Below are 21,201 nucleotides of genomic sequence, written 5' to 3' on the forward strand. Positions count from 1 at the left end.
TGAGGATGGACAACATCCCAAGTAGGTAAGCGAAGGACGTCTTTTGTATTAGATAGGAAGGTACTCGAAATGGGTCCACCATTCCATTTGTTTTCTTGTTTGTTAGTTTCCGTGCGTTGATTGGTAGGCCTAAACTACCAGGTGGCGAACTGTATGTTAAATTTCTCTTGTTCTGAGAGAGAATTTGCTTTGAACAACACGTCGCACAAAGGTGTGTGTGTGGACGGGCGCACGAAGTTTGATCCAAATATAAAACGTTTTACAAGGACTCGTGTGAGATAGCCGTGCGTAGGATGCCCGAAGCAATCGGGCAATGCAGATACGGCGAATGCTAAAGCGTGAAACCAGTAAATTCCACATTCCCGTGGCACCTTGAGTCACACATCATGGACAGACAGCATGCGGTGAGGAAACAGCGAGAGCAACGTGGTGACAGCGAGTGGCCATCGGTGAAAGCAATTGAACCTGTGCAGCCGTACTCGTGCTGGTACTGTCGCCCACTCAATCGGAGGAGATTTATTGCCAACGTGACGCGGCAAGCGGGGAGAGATCGTCGGAGCGACGAGCGTACTTGTGGAGGATGCGTGGTGGTGGGTATGCGAGTCGAACGGTTTGCCGAGGAACGAGCCGATGGAGGGAGGGGAGGTTTGTTTGGCGAACAAGAAAAGCAACACCGCAACGTACGTGCGTCCGTACAGACACGTCTCCGTGCGCACACACACTCACCCACACCCGACGCGACAAGCGCCGGGCGCAGCGGCATTGGTGGCAGCCTAGAGGCGTTCGGTGTCGCCGTGACGCTTTCGTGCATGCAAGGAAGCGTGGGCAAACGAAGAGAAAAGAAGACGCGCGACCAACGCCGGATGGCAGAGTGCCGGCGGCAGAGGCTCCCTGGTCCGGTCCCGTCGGCCTGTAGACGGTCGGTCAACCCGGAACGTTGGAGCTGAGGTGCGACGCCCGTCGAGGGCCACGTCGTTCGTCGTGGTCGGCCAACCCGCGACGGCGAGCTGGGTGTACAAGGCGTGCGTTCGCTCGCTCGTCATTGTCGCTCTCGTCGTGTGACGAAACATTAGCTCGAAGGATGACTTTCAATAGATCGCAGCGACAAAGCTGCTCTGCTACTGATGACACCCCGAGCCGTAACCAAGTCGTTTACGAGTTATTCGGCGCATGGCGCCCCACCGTCGTGCTGTGCAAGCGGCAAGCTCGGAGAGGGTCGCGCTGTGCAAGCGGAGAAGCTCGGAGAGGGTCGCGCTGCACGATTCATAGGGCGACCCTCGAAACCGATGCCATGCGGAGGACCGCGCCGGAGGCCGCCCTCGGAGGGGGCCACCGGCTCGAAAGAGTTGCACTGTCCCGGCCGAAGCCCCACGCGTATCAGTATCGCCATGCCCAAGGAGGGATTCTAACTTCGAGGCGTTCAGCCATAATCCCTCAGAGGGTAGCTTCGCGCCGCTGGCTGCTCAGCCAGACGCACACGCCAAGTGTCTGAACCCGCGGTTCCTATCATACTGAGCGGGGTTGCTGTCCCGGCGACAATAGCATCAGTAGGGTAAAACTAACCTGTCTCACGACGGTCTAAACCCAGCTCACGTTCCCTGTTAGTGGGTGAACAATCCAACGCTTGGCGAATTCTGCTTCGCAATGATAGGAAGAGCCGACATCGAAGGATCAAAAAGTGACGTCGCTATGGACGCTTGGCCGCCACAAGCCAGTTATCCCTGTGGTAACTTTTCTGACACCTCTTGCTTAAAACCCAAAAAGTCAAAAGGATCGTGAGGCCACGCTTTCACGGTCTGTATTCGTACTGAAAATCAAGATCAAGCGAGCTTTCGCCCTACTGCTCCACGGGAGGTTTCCATCCTCCCTGAGCTCGCCTTAGGACACCTGCGTTACCGTTTGACAGGCGTACCGCCCCAATCAAACTCCCCGCCCGGAACTGTCCCCGGAGCGGGTCACCCGGGTCACTGTCCGACGTGACGGGCGCCCGGTTAAGAGCACGCCTCGCGCGGCCGACCCCTGGGCTTCGCACCAGAAACACGGGACCCCCCGACCAGGGGGCCCGCACTTCCCGTCTCACCGAGTTAGTAAAGGAACGGTAAGAGTAGTGGTATTTGACCGGCAGCTCCGCATCGGCGACGCCGCGCGCCCCGCACCCCTTGCGGGGCCGGACGTCGCGGGCCCCGGCGGGCCTCCCACTTATTCTACGCCTCTCAAGTCCCTTCACAGAGTCGGGCTACAGTCAAGCTCAAAAGGGTCTTCTTTCCCCGCTGATTCCGCCAAGCCCGTTCCCTTGGCTGTGGTTTCGCTGGATAGTAGATAGGGACAGTGGGAGTCTCGTTCATCCATTCATGCGCGTCACTAGTTAGATGACGAGGCATTTGGCTACCAATAGGCAAAGGAGCTTTCAGGTCGCTTCAACTACTTTTCCCGTTTTCGGTGTGGACTCCACCATCATCTGCGCCCACCGTGGGCGGGTCGACGACCCTTGTCTCCCTGTGAGACCGCACACCCATTTCGTAAAGGTTCCGGGGCACAATAAATAAATCCCGAAAATGAAGAAAGAAACTTTAACCAGAAAACCCAACTCATAAAGCCCCTCCACAGAAAAATATTGTAAGGGGTCCGTGGCTCACAGGGCTCCCTGGTACCCCCAGGGCAGCCCATTCCTGACAACATCTGGGGGGAATCCGGGACAAAATGAAAAAAGGAGAAAAATGGTCAAAGAAACTTTAATCAAAATCAAAACCATAACTCCTTCCAATTGCCAAAACAAAACAAACGCAGCGCCCTCAAGGGCACCCGCCCACCCGACGCCGCGGGCAGCATAGTGTGGACTGCTTAAAGGCTCGGAACGCCTTCATGGTACTCTCCACCACCTTCACCGTAATCAGCTGGAGGTCCCCGAAGGTAAGGCCTAGGTCACGGAGAATGGACGCCGACTCCGGCGCCCAAACTCCGCGCCAATTGAGAGTGATGGTCGACACTCGTGGCGGGTTGTGAGTGCGGAGCTTGCCACTAAACCACTGATGGACGTCGGCCACATTATAGTAGCGTCTCTTCCGGAAGTGCTCAGACGTCAACGCAAGGGTGTCGCTCATGATTTGTGCGTCTAGCACCACAGCAAGCCCACCTTTTTCAGCTACAAGGTCTGGCTTCCTCAAACCCGCTGCAGTGGGAATGCCGGGTTCAACTAGAACCTCGTACCCACGCTGCCGGAGCCGACCGCACACGAAACGACATACGTCGTCGTGCCGCCGCACTCTAACAGCGTGAGTACGGATGCACACCTGGGAGACATGAGACAGTGTCTCCTTCGCCAAGCAACCCGCATCACACCACCTACTTGGAGCATCCAACGGCCTGCCGCGGTTAGAGCGGGATCCAGTGGGGAGCAAATTGCCCCGCACCTTCACCGACTCGATGTATGCTCTGCCTGACTGAAGACGAGTCTGGTTGAGCACCCAGCCCTGAGGCTGGGGAACTCGGCTCGCCTCATCCAGGCCACGGCCATCGACTGTCGCATGCAACAGCCGAGCCGTGAGAGCATCCGCCTGTTTGACAGACCTTGGATACTCCCCCCCGTAATGCAGATTGCATGTGCTCCGGAGCCATATCCAATCCCCCACGCTTGTCCAGAAGATGGCTTTTAGATAGGGACTGTCCGAGCGCTCCAGCCCTCGCAGCCGATGCTCACGCAGGATTGGAATGGACGTACGAAACTGGGTCAGACCCAGCCCACCATCCGCGGCCCTGGCATGAAAGAAGGGCACCGGAGTGTCCTTCGGAGGTCTCAGACAGAGACGCACATGGTGGCGCACTTGCCGATCCAACCTGCGGAGCGTGCCTGTCCGGGCTATCCCCAGCACCAGCTCGTGCTGGAGCTTGGGCATAAGATTCTCCCTCAGCATTGCCATTCGTTGCTGTGGCTTCAAAGGTGCTCGTCTCGTCGCAAGTTCACAAGTCCCTCCTCAAGGGACGCCCCGTATGTCGGAACAATTCCCCTGGGGAGGAACTTGATCCCAAGGTACTTCAAATCATCAGCCGACGTGCACGGCCGAATCTCCCTCTCACCCATCGTGAACTTTCGCATCGCATCGACAAGGTAACGCTTGTTCGCGCCGTCGATCACGATGTTCAGGGTGAGGGATTTCGCATAGTTTATTTCCAGGCCTGCCTGCGCTAGTAGTGCATGCGCAGCAGTCATTGAGTACTGGATCCCGGCCGGTGTTCTGGCACACAGGATCAGGTCATCGGCAAAGGCCAAGGCCTGGATGTTTTCACCTCCAAGCCTTACACCCACTCCCTCCGGTAAGTTTCTCAGAACCTCATCGAGGACACTGTTAAACAAAATCGGAGAGAGTGGGTCGCCCTGCTTCACGCCTCGAGTCATTTCAAGCTGGCCAGCACCGTAACAACTAATGATGGTCGAACAGTCCTTGTACGACCCACTAAGATACGCGAGCAACGGGGGCGGAGCCCCCATCGCTCTTGCTGCCCGGAGGATCGCTCCGTAGTTGACGGAGTCGAAAGCTTTCGACACATCCAGCACAGCGAGGCACAGGGGAGAGAGGTTGCGCGTGGCATCCCACAGAATGCCGTCAAGAATATTGACATTCTCCGCGCAACCATCGCCCCGCCTGAACGCACGCTGCGCCGGATGGAGGTCAAAAGCCCCCGCCAACCGCCTGGCGAGTATCTTATGGTGCAGTCGCACTAGATAACTGCTCATTGTTATCGGCCGGAACTACTGAGATGGATGTTCGGGGCTGGATGTCTTGGGGATCAACACCGTCTTATGTCTTTTCAGACAGCGGGGAAGAAACCCACAAAACACCCAAAGGTTGAACATCTTACACAAGCAGGCATCTGGAATCGCCTTCACCAGTCTGCTGGAGATCCCGTCTACCCCCGGGGCCCCGTGCCTGAGGGAGCCTTTGCCCCATTGGACCTCCTGCAGACTGATGGGACGAACCAGATCCCACTGGTTGTGTCACATCCCTGACTCGTCTGCAATCTGGATACGATCCCCCCTCAAAGACCGCCCTCCAGAAAGCAACCATCTGATCACCATCAAGGTCATCGTCACCCCTTCCGGCCCACGTGCCTGCAATGCACTATTTTGCGCAGCGACCTGGATTTAAACTATGAAGCCTTTGCACAGCGGCATAATGGGTTTGTCAAGCAGCTTTGGGAGAACCCTTCTGCCTCAACCTCTCGGCTCGAGCCGTACCGAGTCGCCTTTCAAGCCCCCCTCCTCGGCCATCCCCGCGAGCTCCACCTCACGTTGGCACGAGAGCCACCCCCGGGTATGCCACCACGATGTCCAACGCCACCAGTGCGTACGCTCGACAACATACGGTCGGCGAAGGCCTCGAGCTCCGCTTCGAGGTCCCCCCCAGATATCTCCCCCAGGCAGCAAATGAGTTGGTCCAAGCTATGCTCTTCCCAATCATCATCGCCCAGGGGCAGTCTCTGGAGGAAGACTCTCATCTCCTCCCTCCATCGAGTTTCTTCCACCTCATTCAACGTTTCGGTCTCCACCTCCAGGCCAGGTGACCCCCCTCCAGGGATCGGGCCAGGTGACAAGTCACCAGGCGCAGCCCCCAAAGGGGAGCCCGACCCCCCTCCGGGGATCGGGCCAGGCGACAAGTCACCAGGCCCAGCCTCCGGAGGGGAGCCGGACCTCTCTCTAGGGATCGGGCCAGGCGACAAGTCACCAGGCCCGGCCCCCGGAGAAGAACCCACCATTTCCTCCACTGACCGACGGCCACGTGGTGGGCGTACACGTCTCGGCCGAGGGCGCGGTTGTTGGGTTGACTCTACAAGGAGTCGCTGCACCAACGCCTTGTAGGCCTGCGCCCGCCGCTTTCCTTTGATGGCCTCGAGGGATCGGCCAGGGACTTTATCCAGCAGTCCTTGGTTAAAAAACCGACAGCCCTGCTGGATCAGCCGGACCTCCTCGAGGGCCATCATGTGTTCCTCCTCGGGGTCCCACCGCGCCTTCCCCCTTGCGGGAAGATGACGCTCGTGGAACTCCCGAGGGTGTTTGGCACGAGCGTGCACTCCAAGACCAATCTTCGTTCCGAACTCCCTGCCACATTCCACATACGCAAACACCGTGCGTCCCCGAGCCCCGCCTGGCTCTGGCGCGATACCCTCCAGGGTAGCTGCAGAGGCAGCACCTGAATTTCCAGCCATGATTTGTTGAAACGAAATTTGGAGGATATCTCCGGGGAAAAGGGAGGTGCTTTCCCAGATCCCCTTTGTGCCCAGCCGCTACTTGGCACAGCCCCCAAAGGAGCTGTCCCGACTCTCGCCACATAGAGGCGGCGGCTTTGGGCCACTTATCTTTACTCAAATTCAGGGTCCTGACCCACTGTATCATGGAAGACCAGGAAACAACACACCGTGCCTTTTCTCCAAGTGAAGACTGAGAGTAAGAGAGTCATAGTTACTCCCGCCGTTTACCCGCGCTTGAATCTCTTCAAGCCCGTGAATCTCCACTTTGACATAGAGCACTGGGCAGAGATCACATCGCGTCCACACTCGATCACCGGCCATCGCGATGCTCTGTTTTAATTAAAATGTCGGAATCCCCTTGTCCGCACCGGTTCTCACGCGACTGTCGGTCGCCGGCCGAGGCGCACGCGCGCACCCGAGCCTCACACCTTTGCCTGTCGACCGCACGCGCGAGCGGGGAACCGCCGCGAGCAACGAGTTCACGATGCGTCGCGCCGGCGCGAGAATGCCCGTGCGAGCGGAAGGGGGCGCGGGACGCGGCGGGTCCGGGCCCCGGGTGGACCGCGCGCGCGCCACAGCCGGACCGCTCCACGGGGAGGCAACGGCTCACATTCGCAACAAAGTACCTCGTGCTTTGGGACCGCCGCCGGGACCGCCGCCGGGCCGATCCGGCCCATAAAGGCCGACGCCGACGCGCCGCGAGAGGGCGCAGGGCCGCCGGCCGAAGGACGGGGCCGGGGACCCAGAAACCCGCACCGGCACCGGAGAGTTTCCCACCGCCACCCGAGGCGCACGGTAGACCCCCGACGAGACGCGCGCGGCGCCGGTCCGAGCGTCGCGCCGACCGCGGCCCCGCCGGCAGTAACCAAGAACCGTCGCCCCGACGCCACCACCACGGTTGCCCGCGGAGGACGACGGGACGGGGAGGCTCGTAGGAGCCGGCGGGGACGCGCGACCGACAACAATGACGAGCGCAACGTGGGGCACTCGACCAAGGACCATGACGGGAGGGACGTCCCCGGACCGGACCCCGAACGCACCGCCCGTGCCGGCGGTAGAATCCGACGCCACGCCGCGAGGCGCCGGCGGACCGGACGACGGGCCGGGAGCCCCGCGGGCCCGGGAAACGGAGGCTCGCCCCGACCGCGAGCGCGTTCCCGTACACCGCTTTGCGCCCTGGCTCGATCGACCCAGCCCTCAGAGCCAATCCTTGTCCCGAAGTTACGGTTCCGGCTTGCCGACTTCCCTTACCCACATTGTTCCATCGCACCAGAGGCTGTTCACCTTGGAGACCTGCTGCGGATATGGGTACGACCCAGAGCGAGATTCAGTCATCGCACCCGGATCTTCAAGGGGCGGCGAGGGACCGCCGGACGCCGCAAGAGCCGCGACGCTCTGCAGGGCGCGGACTCCTATCTCGGATAAAACCCATTCCAGGGCGCCCGTCCCTTCACGAAGAAGAGAAAACTCTTCCCGGCACCCCCGCCGCCGTCTCCAGGCGCGCTTTGCATTACCGAAACGTTGGGAGGCCGCGACAAGCGCGAGCCGTCCCTCGACCTTTCTCCGCACTCTTGGTTCAGGGATCTGAGCCCGATTCCCTTTCGCTCGCACCGGGGCAGATGGGAGCCCATCGCCCAACATCGTCCGTAAGGCCTTCGCCCATCACTTAGGACTGACTCACCCATGTCCAAGCGCTGTTCACATGGAACCCTTCTCCACCTCGGCCTTCAAAGTCTCTCGTTTGAATATTTGCTACTACCACCAAGATCTGCACCCGCGGCGGCTCCACCCGGGCCTGCACCCAAGGCTTCAGCGCCAACGCGGCGGCCCTCCTACTTGTCGCGGCGTAGCGCACGGACGGCGCGCAGCACAGCGAAGTCACTGTGCGCCAACGGTTACATCGCCTGCGACGGCCGGGTATAGGCCCGACGCTCGAGCGCCATCCATTTTCAGGGCCAGTTGATTCGGCAGGTGAGTCGTTACACACTCCTTAGCGGATTCCGACTTCCATGGCCACCGCCTTGCTGTCTCGACCAACCAACACCTTTTGCCAGGGCTCCGATGAGCGTTCGCGTTCGGCGCCTTAACCCGGCGTTCGGTTCATCCCGCAGCGCCAGTTCTGCTTACCAAAAGTGGCCCACTGGGAAGCTCACATTCTTCGCTCGCGTGCCCGCCGCCCGGAGACGGCGAACGCACGCGCCCGGCTCCGAAGACGCGAGCCGGGCGTCTTACCCATTCAAAGTTTGAGAATAGGTTGAAGCCGTTTCGGCCCCAATGCCTCTCGTCAGTCGCTTTACCGGATAAAACTGCGCATCCAGCGAGAGCTCCAGCTATCCTGAGGGAAACTTCGGAGGGAACCAGCTACTAGATGGTTCGATTGGTCTTTTGCCCCTACGCCCGGGTCGTACGATCGATTTGCACGTCAGAACCGCTGCGGGCCTCCACCAGGGTTTCCCCTGGCTTCGCCCTGCCCGGGCGTATCTCACCATCTTTCGGGTACCAACAAGTACGCTGTGGCTCCGTCCGCCTCCGCCGGCTCGCGCCGGACGGAGAGCGTAGGACGGGCCGGCGGTGTGCCTCGTCCCTGCCACAGCTCGTGGAACGAGCGCGGGCGCGAGGGACGCCCCTGCCGGCACGGGTTCGACCGCGCACGGCGCTAAAGTGCGCCGACACGGACACGGACGGGCCCCCCAGGAGAACCCGGAAAGCACTGGCCACCGAGCGACGCGCCCACACCGCACGAAACGTAGCCCGCGACGACATCGGGACGCCTGGACCCAGCCGCGCACGCACCGCACACTTTCATTGCGCCTCCGGGGTTTCGATCGAGCCCTTCGACTCGCGTACGTGTTAGACTCCTTGGTCCGTGTTTCAAGACGGGTCGGGTGGGATTCCGACCCTCGCTGCAGACCCCGAGCGCCGGGCACCGCACCGCCAACGCGTGACGCGGCGTGCACGACGGGCAAAACGCGCACACGCACGGGCGGAACGCCGGGGAAAGACGGCACGAGAGCCGAGAGCCCCGAGGCCCGCCCGACAAGGACGCGCGAAGCCCGCTATGCGCCGGCCGCGGGGAAACGGCCCCTGCCGGAGACGCAAGCACCGCTCCGGTGCCGTACCGTGGTCGACTACGCACTGAGGACAGTTCGCCGCCAGTTGACGGCACGGCGGGGAGCGAGGCGCCCCGGACGCGCGACGCGCGGCCCCCAAAGGAGCCGCGATCGCGCGCGGCGCGGTGGCAGACTTTGTTCTCGTCCCGTTTCCCTCGGTCCCGGGGCGAGCGAACGCTATCGCCAGGCCCCCGCGACGAGGCGGCCGGTGCCGACGAGGGCACCGGTCGCAGACCCCACCTCGATGGATCGCCCGAAGGTTCTCCGCCGAAAAACCCAGGCACTCCTGGCCACCTCCGGAACCGGTCGCAGCGCACCGCACGCGGAGAAACTGCACCGGGCGCCGGCCACGTCCGCGGCGGGGCGGGGCCCGCCTGCGCGTTGACCGGGATCGCCGAAGCGCACTCACGAGGGGAGACGCGACAGTGTCCGGGCGCGGGGCGGGTACCGCGACACCAGCCACGGGCGACCGACCCCACGGCTGACTCCTCCGGGCGGACCGCGCGGATCCCATCCGTTTACCTCGCAACAGTTTCAGGAACTCTTGAACTCTCTCTTCAGAGTTCTTTTCAACTTTCCCTTACGGTACTTGTCGGCTATCGGCCTCGTGCACGTATTTAGCCTTGGATGGAGTTTACCACCAGCTTTAGGCTGCATTCCCAAGCAACCCGACTCCAAAGACACCCGACCCCAGCGCGTCGGGGGCCAACGCACCGGCCTTCCACCGTCCATGGAGGAGGCCCCGATCGAAAGGACTTGGACCCCCGAGTGACACCGGGAGGTGCGAGCTCCTGTACGCCACAACTCCATGCGCCCGTAATGCGAGCGGGGATTCGGCGCTGGGCTTTTCCCTGTTCACTCGCCGTTACTGAGGGAATCCTCGTTAGTTTCTTTTTCTCCGCTTCGTGATATGCTTAAATTAAGCGGGTCGTCATGTCTGATCTGAGGTCGCAAACATCGAAGTGCTCTCGGAGACGGCCGTGGCTCTCTTTTGTCCCTCTGTCCCTGTGTCTGGCGCCGTGGCGAAGGCGGAACGGCCTGGCCGCTCCTTACGTCACGGACGCTCGGACCTGGCGCTCTGTGTGTCTAGCGGGCTCATCGCCGTCGCCCTCGGTGTCACGTGCGGACACGCGTCACGAGGTCGGGCTCGCTCTCATTCGAGGTCCACCGACAAGCACGCGCGCCGCGGCCCGAAGGCGCGGCACCGAGTCACGAGCACAAAAAAAACCGAAGCCACCGTGGCGATGTAGCAGTGAGCAAAAGCTGAATTTTGGCGAGGCGCGACCGACGAGCGGTCCCGCGCTCCCATTCGCGGGGGCATCACGAGGCCCGGCCGGACCCTGCACAGACGAAACGACCCGTACCACGAACCACGAAGTAAGGCAAGGGTAGGGAAGGGAAGGGCGTCCGCGAGGCAAGGGCCGGGACGCTCGCGCTCCCGATCGATAATCGAGCGACCCTCAGACAGGCGTGGCCCCGGGTGTGTAGCCCGGGGCCGCAATGTGCATTCAACGTGTCGATGATCAGTGTATCCTGCAATTCACACCAGTTCTCGCAGTTGGCTGCGTTTTTCATCGACACACGAGCCGAGTGATCCACCGCTGTGAGTCATTCCAAGACGATCATTTAAACCACGGCCCAGGACAAAGGACGTCGTCATTTTTGTCATTGCGTCGACGTCCCTCCCACCATCGCTCGGCCCTTTTTGGGCCTGAGGGTCCGGGATACCGCCATGGACGCTCGACTGCGCTACCGGCAGACACATCGGTGACTAACGCCGACGCATCGCCGACACGGCGCCGGCGATCGCGTCTTCCACCTTTCCCTGGGTCGCATCGCTAGCGTAGGGTTGTTGGCGTTCGCCGCATGCCGCACGCCGCACGCCCACCCTCGAATGATGAAAGGAGCGACTCGTCCTCGTCCGTCGAACGGTGGCGATGCCCGGCACATCGAGCGCGGCCTTCGCCCTTCGCCCTGGTGTGTTGTGTCGACCAGAGCAGCACCGCTGCGTGGACGACCACGTACGTCTCACGTGTCGCTCGCGCTCGTGTCGTCCCGATAATGATCCTTCCGCAGGTTCACCTACGGAAACCTTGTTACGACTTTTACTTGCTCGAGACAGTCAAGTTCGCTCATCTTTTCGGCGCACCGGCACGAGCCGAGAACGGCCCGTGCAGGGGCTGATCCGAGGATCTCACCAAACCGTCCGATCGGTAGTAGCGACGGGCGGTGTGTACAAAGGGCAGGGACTTAATCAACACGAGCTGATGACTCGCGCTTACTGGGAATTCCTCGTTCGTGGGACACTGTCTCAAGCCCCAGTCCCCATCACGGACGGGGCTCAGCGGTTTACCCGAGCCTGACGGCGAAGGGCAAGGTACACGCTGGCCCGTCCAGTGTAGCGCGCGTGCGGCCCCGGACATCGAAGGGCATCACAGACCTGTTATTGCTCCATCTCGCACGGCTTGCAGCTGCTCGTCCCTCTAAGAAGTTAGTCCGCCGGCCACACCAGGGTCGCGGAACTAGTTAGTGTGTCGGAGTCTCGCTCGTTATCGGAATCAACCAGACGGATCGCTCCACCAACTAAGAACGGCCATGCACCACCACCCACAGAATCGTGAAAGAGCTCTCAGTCTGTCAATCCTTCTCGTGTCTGGCCCAGGTGAGCTTTCCCATGTTGAGTCAAATTGAGCCACAGGCTCCACTCCTGGTGGTGCCCTTCCGTCAATTCCTTTAAGTTTCAGCTTTGCAACCATACTCCCCCCGGAACCCAGAAACTCCTTGTTTCCCTCATGGCTGCCGGACGGGTCATGCCATTCGACGCCGCCCGATTGCCGGTCGGCATAGTTTACCGTCGAAACTAGGGCGGTATCTGATCGCCTTCGAGCCTCCGACCTTCGTTCTTGATTAAGGAAAACATTCTTGGCAAATGCTTTCGCTTTAGTCCATCTTGCGCCGGTCCCAGAATTTCACCTCTCGCGGTGCGGTACAAATGCCCCCGGCAGTCCCTCTCAATCATGACCTCCGTCCCGCAAAACCAACAAAATAGGACCGAGGCCCTATTCCATTATTCCCAGCTGCGGTGTACAGGCTCTACCGACCCGCTCTGAGCACTCCAGTTTCCTCAAGGTAAACGCTTTCGGCCCACAACGGACACTCATCCAAGAGCGTCCGCAGGGCTCCGACAGTCTCGCCGCTGGGGGCGGGCGGGGAGAGTAAGCGCGCCTTGCGATGTGTCCCCCCCGCGTGATTTCCAAATACGAGCTTTTTAACTGCAACAGTGTTCGCTTAGGCTGTTGGAGCTGGAATTACCGCAGCTGCTGGCACCAGACTTGCCCTCCAATGGATCCTCGCACATGGGTTTAAGGTGCACCCATTCCGATAGCAGCACCTCGACCGAGGCCTGCATCGGTATTTTTCGTCACTACCTCACCGTGTCGGGAGTGGGTAATGTGCGCGCCTGCTGCCTTCCTTGGATGGGGTAGCCGTTTCTCCAGGCTCCCTCTCCGGAATCGAACCCTGATTCCCCGTCACCCGTAGCCACCATGGCAGGCGCGAAGCCTGCCATCGAAAGTTGATAGGGCAGACATTCGAATGAAACCTCGCCGGCGCGGAGGGCCGAGCGATCTGCAATCGTTTATCCAGAGTCACCATCCCGTGGACGGGCCCGCGTGGACGCCGCGTCGATTTTTGGTGCTGATAAATGCGCGCCTCCCCACAGGATGCCAGGAGACCCGACACCTGCGGGGACCGGCGCTCGTTTGCATGTATTAGCTCTAGAATTGCCACAGTTATCCAAGTAACGTCCGAGCGCTCAAAGAGACCATAACTGATTTAATGAGCCATTCGCAGTCTCAACGGGTCTGTCCGTTCGCACTTAGACATGCATGGCTTAGTCTTTGAGACAAGCATATGCGGCTGGCAGGATCAACCAGGGAGCGGCGCGATGATTCGCTAGAAACCAGCCGCCGTCGGGCCGTCGAGGTGAGGGCGACACACACGTCGTGCACGTTGTCCTTCCTCGACGGCCCAGGGAGCAGCGGGAGGACCGCGTGACCGGTCGCTCGATGCTCGAGCGCAGGCGACCACGCGGCGGAACCCCCGCGACCGATCCGTGTCCGTCTCCATATTCGCTCATGACCACGATTACTCCATGCTCCCCCAAGGAGCTCCCGCGGCGACGGCACCAGCATCAGCATCATCACGCCGCATAGCAACAACAACCGACGCAACGTGGCAACGGCGGAACACGACGACCATGCCGGCTCGGACGACCGTCCGTGGCATAAGTCACGTCACCGTGCCGAGTGTGCAGTGTCCGCGACGAGGTCAGGCGCACGGCGCATGACGCACGTGAAACGAACGACCAGTGTCATGCCTCGAGCCGGGGTGCCTCGTCGGGCAGCGCGCCGGCCTCCGGCGTCGCCAAATCGATCGACCGTGCACGTGCCCATGCCCATGCCCATGCCCATGTGCCTGTGCCCTTGCCTGCGCCTGCCTGCAAATGCCTCGTCGTTTCTGCGTATATCGCATCGTCCAAAAAGAAAAGGAGCACGCAACTTCGGCCGCTCGAGGAAAGACGGGGAATGCCTCGTTACGACGAGGAGGCGAGCGTCGATCCCCGGGGCGGCCGGGTTCACGGAACCCTGAGTTCATTCATTCGTCACAGACGACACGACCACCGGTGAAACTGCTCGGACACGTTGGGTAATGCACGCCGTGAAGCAGGCCGCGGAGCCACTGGGCACACAAGTGCGCTCACGGTCGACACATCTGTGCCGGTCACCCCGTTCCAGGAGAAGAGCGACCGATAGAAACAACGGAGGGACTCCCGACGGGGAGCGGCAAAATCACCTGCCGATCGACTGCGGGAGGCAATGCACAGTCCCCACGACGACCTCCTAGGGCATCAATCCAGTCAAGGCTGAGCCCATCATCGAAAGCCTCGGGTCAACCGGAGTCCAAGGCATCCGTCGACAAAATACCATGTGAAGCCGAGGTGCCTATCCGCACAAACGGTCGGTGTACGCACACGCCTACGCACTCAAGCGCCACGCAATGCCATTGGTAATGGTAATGGTGACGTGCTATCACCATTATTTGCCTTTGTTTTTTGTTCGGGGGGGGGGGGGGGGGGTGACGAGAGACACAGTCGCACACACACACACCCTAACCGACCGTTTGCTCGCTCAGGCGCATGCCTCCCACACAACTGTGCAGACCAGGAGTCGGGTGGCCAGGTGACATGGGTCACGTGACCTGGTGCCAGGCGAATCGTGCAAAGGGAACGAGCTGTGCCGGCCTTGCCAACGCTGGGAGATTGGTTTGTTTTCTTGGCCTTCGTTCAGGGAACTTTTTCGCTCAAGTGTTCGACTGTTTGAGCGCGGCGGCACCGCAGTTCAGGTGCCTGGGTAGAGGGAGGTAGTGGTGCTGAGTGTCTGCTTCCTTCATCAAATGTTGCAATGGATGTGGGCTAGGGGAGTAGTGGTCATCGGGCAGCGCTTTTTGGGCGTAGTCGATGACGAGGGTGACTTCAGCACGACATGTTCCGCTACTTGCGACGTTACGTTACGTTACGTTACATTGAACATTGATTCGAGCGATATGAGCTTGGAGGTCGATAGAAAGTCTGTCAGCTCTTTGTCATGCACATGTGGTCACTCTGGAGAACAAGGTGGTGGACGATTGTACTTGACGAGATTGTTTATGTTTTTGGCGAATGATGTATGGAGACCACAAGGTGGTAAAACACGTCATAAGGTCTGTCTGGACAGGGTCCTTATGTCATGGACATGGAAGTGGGTGGTGGAAGAGATATCGACTCAGGAGATGCAAAGTTATTTGCACATCTTCCTCCTGACGAGCCGACTCACGTGCCTTTCCCAGTTCCTTAACTGTTTGTAAGGTACCTGCTGGTGTCCTTTATATCTGTGCTCTTTGAATTTTACCTCCTCTTATAAAACACTTGTGTACTGTTGCTAATGCAGAAAATTTGTCACATGTTGATGGAGTGTTGTTTGACGTCATACCTGAAACGTAACGAGGTTTACGAGGACTCTCGCAGATCTATCCGAAATATCCTGGCAGCTTCTATATGAGAGAGATGGAAGCAAAAAAGAAATTGGATGAGGAAAAAGCATTTGGACCAATAATTGGTAGTGAAGTCGGACAAATACCCGTACACAGACGCACAGGAACATGCCGTTCGGAAAACTCAGCTCCAGCGAGGTGGAAACCAGCAGCTGACACGTCCGCGTGCACATGGAAGGTTGTCGAACCGCACCTTCAAACCAGTTAAAACGTACACGCAAATCTTCGCACTCGTTCAAAGGTCACCTGTTGAAGTCGTACCAGGCAGTCGAGGTTGAAGAAACACGTGTATGAAACAGCGAAGCGAAGCAACGAGAAAGAAACACGTGCTCGCCCTGTTGAAGCAATGTTTCAAATGCGATAAAGAACTGTCGTTGTGTGATGTCACACAGTCGTGCAGTCACGCCCATTGGTGACCTCACCATTAAGGGTTCTGTTTGCTGTCGGTTGTAATAGTCGCATTGAATGGAATTTCATTTCGAATATGTTCGTTAGCCCATCGATGATGAGCGCTCGTCATTTCTTTCCGTGTATTTATTGCCGCCAGGGAGTTATGCATGCGATCGTGTCCCGTGTCCGTCCGTGTGTGTGTATGTGTTTGCGAACAACATATCTGGAAAAGTTCTCAACGGATCTGGATGAAAGTTGGTGGGATGATTGCCCTTGGGAAAAGGAAGAATTGTTTAGGTTTTTGGTGAAGTTGAGGATATTATTCCTGATCCAGGAATTATTTTTGGCGATTTTTTCGGGAATTTTTTTTTCATTTGTTTTCCTTTACAAAACATTTCCTCTGCATTCATTGGAGCGATTGAGGGCAAATTTTCACCATAGGAGGGACTCCGTCTGGAGAATATTTATATGGTAATTATGACGTCACAGGTCATGGGGTTCGGCGGCCATCTTGTTTTGAGTGAAAAACACAAGTCCAATTTTGCCCAAAACGCCTCAACAGATGGAGGTCAAACTTTGCAGGCCGAATCGCATGCCCATGACGAACAAAAAAAGTCAGCCAGCATGACGTCATGCATTACGTGGTTTTCAGAGTTGTGACGTTTTGAAGCACGAACATTTAGAAGCTAGGTCCGACCTCATTTGTGGTGCAATCGAGGGGATACTTCACAGATCTGTTGAGCATATCAGTCTAGTAAAATGTCCTTTTGGAATTTGGGATGGTGCACGTTCTTTGGCAGACATCGTTAATTAAACGGAAATAATGAAAACATTTATATCTCTTGAACCACCTCATTGGTCGCCGTGAACCTTCACACTGTAGTAGAAGTCATGAAGAGTAACAAGGGCCAGGGATTGTGCTGCATACCCTCCGGCATACCGACCACCACCAGATTGTGCTGCATACCCTCCCAGGAGGAACTGACCAGGGTTACGTCAGCATACACGAGACCGCACACCTGCACCACCCACGTCCATTCCTCCCGTTCCCGCTCCATTGGGAGCGATTCCCGTTCCCGTTCCCGAACAAACTCCCTCACTCTCTTCAATCCCACTCCACCCTCCAGGTCTTTAAAACAGCTGTTCACCACCATCTCTTATCCTCCACCATCCAAAACCTTGATCTTTTCTACCCCTGCTAATTTCGGTCCCCTTGCGTTTTATACCTCTCCCCCCCTTCCCACGCCTCCTCCCCCCAAGCCCTCTCCCTCCCACACTTCTCCCTGCTCTCAAATGTTGTGGTTGTGTGCTTCCCCTTCTCTCCCCATCTTGTCTTCCGCTCCCTCTTTTTGTATATTTTGTTTGGTTGTTTTGTTAGTGAAATAAATGTTAGCTCTTTCACGAGCCTCGATTCAGTATACAAAAAAAAAAAGTGTGCAAAATTTGAAGATCATTGGATGTGCTGTCTGGAAGCTAGTAGTTATTATGTGAAGAAGAAGAGTCTTCGACTGTGGACCATTAATTATTTATGACATGTACAGAGTTGCAGGCATCGTTTGACACAATGTCCCCGGTTAATTTGAACGTGAAATAAAATTATAATTCCAGATTTATCAATGGCTGCGATATATTAACAAAGGAATGAAACAGATTTGGGAAAAGTGCGAGTTTTTTTGTTTTTGTTTTTTTTTAACCGCATATCCATTCACCCAGGGTTGTGAGAGCCTGAAGAAGAAGAAAGCTCACTTGGGTTTCCCAGACCAAAGAAATCATTCTGGTTCTGGCTGTGCGATTTTCAGGTTTATTACTCCCCCGAGGGAGTAATGCATTCGATCGTGTCCGTCCGTGTGTTCGTATTGTTGCGGTTTTTAGAACCCTCCACTTTGTAAATATTGTAATAATCCCTTATAAATAATCCCCTGTAAATATTACCACTTTTGTGTAAAGGTCAAAGGGCACACCCGAGTTCAGTCATATTGCAACACGTAGGACACCATAGGCTCTTCTTTAGTTATTTCATTAGTATGTGTTTCAGGTAAGGATGTGTTCCCAATCGTTTGAATCTGCGTTGTATTAATCAAATAACCTAGGCCCCTTTTTCCAATGCTATTCATTTTGCGGCGTAGCCTCCCTCGAAATTGTGTTCCCTTGCTTGCCAGGGGCGTTCGCTGCCTTCTGGTTGTTCACGCAAGCGGCTTTATACGCGAGTGGGCAATAAAGGCGGCTGCGTGGGACTACTTCGAGAGATGCGCGAGGGAGGTGCCCGGGAGAACGACTCGAACAGATGACAAAGCAGTCTTTGCTTGCCGTTGCCATGGACCAGTGCAGGCGCACAACTGGCCGAAGGTTAAGGGTCAATTTATTACGTACGCCGCAGCCCAGTCTTTCGCCCCGCGACCATAGGTACCCTTTTGAAATTGCTAACATTATTGGAGGACCATCGGTACCCTTTTCAAATTGGTCAGATTCTTAGGGGACCATAGTAGTCTGGAGGCACTTCCAGGAAATGTGACAGTAGGGGTACACTCATGTTACAAGCTGGCAACAATGTTTTTCTGAAAGCCCAGACCTCTAGGAACCCAAAAAGTCTTGTTGCCAGCTTGGGAAATGGTTTGGACCAGATTTGTGGCCATTTTTCAAAATGGCCACCTACATTTTTGGTGTTTTCTAATATTTGAGCTCTAGAACTTATATCTGGCTGTCTTAAAGGTCTCTAGGGTTATGACCTTATAACATATAGTCATACAACAATCCTCACCCAAATTGGGGTGCATGGCATATCTATAAGTGGTTTTATTGAAGCAAAAAGGCAAAAATATGCCTGAAAAACGCCTTCATTTTGATTTTTCCAAATCACTAAATTGCATACTGTGAAGTTGTTCTTTGGTCAATTTCTTTCAAAATAGTTTTAAAATTTGCCCAGATCCCTCCTCTTCATTAGCAAATCTTCAGGAATATACCCAAGTTCTCAGAAAATATGTTTTATGCATGATCAGCTACCCCTACCCCCTAAATCACAAAACGTGCCAATTTTCAATATTTCCAGATTCCAACCAATATCATTGTTGTATGACTTTTTCTCATCATGATAGGTCCAAATTAACTTACTCTATGTGATTAGGTGTTAATAAAAATTGAATTTCACACTTTAGTGAAAATCCAAGATGGCTGCCAAATGGCCAATAAAATATAATATTTCACATTATGACGTTAAGTTAAGGTAATGCAGTCTACCATTTGATACCAACACATTTTTGAGACATAATATATTGCAATAATGATGCTTTCCTTTGTATCCTTCCTCAGGTCCTGCCCGAATCATCATTTTAACATAATTGTTGTGTTAACAATGTACTATAACATATTGCTTGTTGCATGTGCTGTAAATAGCTTTCAGTGTTGTGGTAGACATAGTCTTTGTCTCTTTCCAGATATGAATGAAGATGGAACCTGTAGCTGTGATAGGCGGGAGACGGAAGAGAGAATCAGTTGCACTGGACATCGACTGGAGCACATGCCTCATTTGCCAAGGCAACAGAAAAAATGAAAAGACAACCAAGCCCACAGATGTTGGTCTCGAACGCTTTAAAGACTGTGTGATTACGAGACAGAAATACCATGACCATGAGTACATCTCAACACTTGACAGAATACAGAGTATTGACCTTGATGATGAAAAAGAACACATAGTATGGCACAGGGGCTGTTATTCAAAGTTTACACATGCCAACCATATTGAGAGACTGAAAAATCGGCATGAAAAGGAAGCAAAGGACTCGTGTGACCAACCATCTACATGCATTCGCCCCTCTTCTAGAGCATCAGTTGCTTCAGTGTCCTGGGACAAATGTATTTTCTGTCAGGAGGATAAGGCAGGAAAGCAATTGAGGAATGTAGCCACTTTAGAGACCTCAGACAGAATACTAAATGATGCTCAAAAGAACAAGATTATGAGATGCCGGTTGGCAGGAATAAGTGACCTAATAGCTGCTGAAGGGAAGTACCACCTTCCTTGTTATGTAACCTTCAGGAGGAAGTCTGAGTCAACTGTCCAGTCTGTGCACAAGGAATCTGGAAAAGCAAGGATGCTGAGGGATGAATCTGATGTCCAAAGCCTGATGTCGATGTTTCAGAGATTTGAGGTCTTCAACAAAGAGTCTGAGGAACTTGTATGTCTCACTACTGGGGATATTGCAAATGCCGCAATTAAAAAGGACCTGCTATGTGCGGAGAAGGTTGGACATCAAGTGGCCCGTACCTTTGTGACTGAGCGTTTCATTGAGAAAAAGACCAGCCTACACACAAGCATCCCAAAACAAAAGTTGAAGACATTTGCATCCATGTTTGCTGTTGAGGTGTCCAAGGACAAGAAGAAAAAGGGTACTGCTATTGTCAAAGCAGATCGCGATCTGTTTCAACGACTGATTGTTGTCATGGAGGCAGGCAGAGATATTGACATAGATTCACTTCTCACACAAGAACTTTGCCATGTACCTTTAGCTCTAGCCAATACTGATGGGACCCTCAGACAAACAAACAAGTCACAGTTGCTACCTCTTCTAGAGAAAGATGGTGTGTCTCAGGCAAATGCCCCAGCATCTAACACACCAACATGCACAATTGTTGATGGAATGGCCTTAGTTCAGGCATTGGGAAAGCCAAAGGACACAAAGACATTTGGAGACTATGCCAAGAGGGTCGTAGCTGCAGTGTCAAACAACTTCAAGGAGCCCTGTAACCGTGTGGATGTGGTCTTTGACTGCTATGAAAAGCACTCAATCAAAGATGCAACAAGAAAGAGGCGGGTTGGAAAGGGTCGTGGCATTAGATGTGAAATAAGCAACAGAGATCTCAAGCTACCACAGCAATGGAAATCTTTCATGGATGTCAATGACAACAAAGTGGCTCTTACAAAGCTTCTCAAGGAAGAACTACTTGAACATGAACATGAAGCCACAGGAATTGGTGGTTAGTGGTGGAAACAATGGCATGGCTGCCTCTTCCACAGGCAGGAACATGGAGCATCTCTGTTCATCACAAGAGGAGGCAGACACGCGTATGATTCTTCATGCTCTGGAAGCAAAGGCTAGAGGATATGAGAGGATCGTCATCACCAGTAGTGATACCGATGTATTATTGCTTTTGATGGCCTTCCAGCCCCAAATGCCAGAAGAGGTATGGATGAAATCAGGGACCTCTAAATACAGGCGCTACATTGCTGGCCACAAAATTGATTGCACTGATGATGTCAGGGACAGTCTTCTAGCTTTCCATGCCATTACAGGATGTGACAGCACCAGTCAACTCGCAGGCTTATCAAAGAAGGCAGCATGGGAAATATTTTGTGAAGTTCCTCACCTACTCTCCC

General features: G+C 55.8%; 1 non-coding gene and 2 pseudogenes across 1 annotated transcript; all 3 read right to left on the bottom strand.

The window, feature by feature from the left end:
- Nucleotides 1-1,061: 1,061 nt before the first annotated feature.
- LOC137416331 (28S ribosomal RNA) lies at nt 1,062-10,304 on the bottom strand (annotated as a pseudogene).
- A 503-nt stretch (nt 10,305-10,807) lies between these two features.
- Nucleotides 10,808-10,963, bottom strand: LOC137416330 (5.8S ribosomal RNA). The gene has a single exon (XR_010982260.2). It is a non-coding gene; the product is annotated as a 5.8S ribosomal RNA (ribosomal RNA).
- Nucleotides 10,964-11,412: 449 nt separating this feature from the next.
- Nucleotides 11,413-13,291, bottom strand: LOC144889954 (18S ribosomal RNA; annotated as a pseudogene).
- Between the last annotated feature and the right edge of the window lie 7,910 nt (nt 13,292-21,201).

The sequence above is a fragment of the Myxine glutinosa genome, chromosome 1 (assembly GCF_964187855.1).
Source record: "Myxine glutinosa chromosome 1, kmMyxGlut1.1, whole genome shotgun sequence".
Classification (NCBI taxonomy): Eukaryota; Metazoa; Chordata; class Myxini; order Myxiniformes; family Myxinidae; genus Myxine; species Myxine glutinosa.